Below are 3,794 nucleotides of genomic sequence, written 5' to 3' on the forward strand. Positions count from 1 at the left end.
TGTGTTCTTCATTTGTCTCTTCTTGTATCTTCATCTTGTTACAAAATATATCCTAATACATTTTGTCTAGAAAATTAAATACAACCTAATCTATTTTACATACCAAATATAAAATAAATTACATAACCAAATGAATATTATTTCAAACCAAATTGAATGAAAATTACAACCATATCAAATGAATAATACAACCATATCAAATGAATAACAAATCAACCAAACAAACATCCATTCAAACACAAGGTCATGGCTATGATTGTGACCATCAATATATCAATAAATATGAACCAAATGGCAAACCCAAAACCATTTTTGGAACCCTCTATAATTCGGCCTAAACCTCATACCCACCCAAATCCATTATTTTTTGCATTCTACTTTCATGCATGTTAATAGAATGCAAAGTTGGTGGGTTTTAAAGACCATATATAAGAAGCATATTTCATAGACTTCGGCTCTAGATACCATTGATGGAATTCAACATAACAACAAGTTCTTAATGTTAACATGATCACAAAACCAATTGATTTAGAGTTATAGCAAGCGGAAGCATAATTATTAAGAAAACAAGTTTATATGTTTAACCATTTAAATTGAATCTCATGTAGATATCAAGTCATGAATATATGCTTACATATAACAACAAGGAAGTAAGATTATACCTCCTCAAGATTAATTGAGGGCTATTTTGGATGAGCAAGATGATGATGATGATGATGATGATGATGATGGAATAAGAACCTCTAACTTGAAGCCTCGAGTGTGTAATACCACAAGCCTTTTGTGCACCAACACCGCCTTCAATTTAGTTAGGATTTTAACACTTGAATAACAAGATTACCAAGCTTTAAGACCCTCTCTTTTGCTCTTAAATTTTCGGCCTGCAGCATACTAGGTGAAAGTGAGAGTGTTTTAAACTTATGAGAGCAAAACTTGTGTCAAAACCTTGGTTAAAGAAACTTGCATGCACATATGGAGATGTGTTCTTAAAAGTAAAAAAATAACAAGCATGGGTGGTGTCTTTAAGCCCTAAAAACCATCCACCCTTGTGTGTTTTATAACAAGAACTGCAATTTTATAAAACTTGTATAAAACATAATGCATTTGTTAAGTTACTTGTATTTTATAAACCATTTAATAAAATATAACACAACATAATTATTTAAACTTATAAATAATTAAATCCATATCATATATAAATTATCCAAATAATTTATCTCAAGTGATTATATTTTATAAAACCCATTTTCTAAAATCCAAGTGTCATGTATTTATTTAACGATCCAATTGTTAAGATAAATACATATAAAGTGTCGGTAAGCTTGTTCTTGGGTATGACCCGACTTGGATCATAACATATTAGCCACAATGATTTAATATGTCTCTCGGGCATATGAAATACCTTCAATCTCCCACTTGCACGAGAAACATAAGAAATTAATGCAAGTGATGGATACCACCTAACGACCGTCCATCACCCCCAATATGTTATGACTTTGTGCCATTCAATAACATCATCCCTTTCGAGTTCCCATCTCGAATATGAATAGTTGAATCTTTTCATTATATCCTTTCATCCTAGATGTCATGTTAAATCCAAGAGACACAGAGTGATCACTCTCTTATAGATTTAACTTTATCGGGCCTTAGACATCTGACTCTCAATGAATAAGAAGGACAAATTCCATCTTGACTACATACGTCCTAGATATATAATTTGTATCATCTCTGAGCTCTTCCTTATAAACTACTATATTTCAGAATAGCGAAGGAAGGAATCAAGGCACAACACTTACTGAATATCCGAACCCAATAAGTTAACATACTTATACTCAACTAAGATAGCTATACTCGTATTCGCATTCGATTTCCTCAAGAAATCTACTCATATTCATACGGTATTTTTACTCATATTATACATAGCTTCTAGACGTATTTACTATTGGTAAATACACATCAAAATCACCACCTAATCAGCCATAATTGATTAGAAACATGTGGTGTAAGACCCGTTCATGATTATAATATTTTAAAAGGGGCATTTTAGGTATTTTGCATTAGGACCGGTTTTATGGCTACAAATATGGCCAAAACCTTATCTTATCCTCATTTCATTCTTCCATTCTCAAACACCCATTTCCATCTAGAGAGAGAGAGAGAGTTAGAGAGAGCTTGGATTGGAGAAGAAGGAGTTAGAATCTCTTCAAGGTGCAAGAGTTAATGTTGTTCATCTCCCTTCTAGCTACGTTTTGATGGTAATGGTAAGTTCTAACTTCGATTTTTATTGTTTGATTCTTGTTTTGGTTAGGGTTTATGTTGGTGATGAGTTATAAAACCCATTTCTTATGAAATTTGGGGGTTTTGGGGCAAGCTTGTGATTAAGAACCCTAATATTGTGGGTTTAGTGTTTAATGATGAATTTGGGTGTATTTGTCTTGGATTTAAGTGATAATCACTAGATTGGATGAGTATTGGTGAATTTGATGTTCATAAGAACAAGTTTGAAGTCATGCACACAAGGTGTTTGATGAAATGCCGCAAAGAGGTGAAGTTGTTGTGGATGTCTAGGTTTATGATCTAAAGTCAACCTTTGATAGTGTTGTTAATCAATTGGTGGTATGGTGGTGATTTGGATGTGTTAAAGAGTTTAATTTTGGTCAAAATTGGATGTTGACTTGGTTTGGTGTCAAAATGAGTTTTGGTGAATCAGGTATGTAAATACTTGATTTAGGTGTTAATTGTTATTTAGAAATATGATCACTAGCCGTTAGTGATTTTGGGCGTTTTTGGAACTTATGTCAAATGAGTAAGTTGATTGGGTCAAATTTGATGATGACACTAGTTTTGGTCAAATGGATGTTCAAACACTTGTGTTAAGTGTTAAATGGCATTTTTGGAAGTAATCACACATGAGAAGTGATTTTGAATCAAAGTGATCTTTTAACATAAGTCATTCGTGGTCAAATGCAATATGGGTCAATATTGCACGTGTTGGGGTTTTTGGTGTAAATGGTGTTTGAAATGGTCACTATCTAAGTAGTAACCTAATGTCGGGACCTAGGTTGGTCTAATTGGTGTTAAGTATAATTTGAGTTAAATTGTACTTTGTAGAGTGGGTTTGAATTACCACCCGAAGTGGTAATTGGTTTGTGTCCATTAGATGTTAAATGGGCGGGTTTTGGCGAGCAAGGTGTGATCCCTCGGCTAAGGGATGTTTGTGTCGGGTTCTCTCTTAAGAGAATGGCTATTTATGTGTATATTGTGCCTATGTGCTATATAGGTAACTCTTTGCTCGGATATGAGGACGGAGATCATAATACACCACTTGTGCGAACATTCCAAGGTGAGTGGAATAATTATATGTGTATGTATATGATGTATTTATTTGTGTAGTGTGAAATGTGAAGTGTCGAGGTGCTAAGACACCACGTTTCACGTGACGAGTGAAGCGTCGAAGTGTTAAGACACCACTCCGGAATGTTTTACGGGTGAAGCATCGAGGTGTTAAGATGCCACTCGGGGTGAAGTATCGAGGTGTTAAGATGCCACCCGGGGGTGAAGTGTCGAGGTGTTAAGACACCACTTCGGAAACTATATAGACGGGTGAAGCATCGAGGTGTTAAGATGCCACACGGGGTAAAGCATCTAGGTGTTAAGATGCCACCCGGGGGTTAGTGATGCGTGGTGTTAAGTATACTAATGGATGTTGTGAACTCTGATGGTCTTTCACGAGCACCATTCCCTTGTACGATTGGTTAACCATGGTTGTGTGTTGTAGTTTTAGCATATTAAAT

The sequence above is a fragment of the Rutidosis leptorrhynchoides genome, chromosome 1, assembly GCF_046630445.1.
Source record: "Rutidosis leptorrhynchoides isolate AG116_Rl617_1_P2 chromosome 1, CSIRO_AGI_Rlap_v1, whole genome shotgun sequence".
NCBI classification, from domain to species: Eukaryota; Viridiplantae; Streptophyta; class Magnoliopsida; order Asterales; family Asteraceae; genus Rutidosis; species Rutidosis leptorrhynchoides.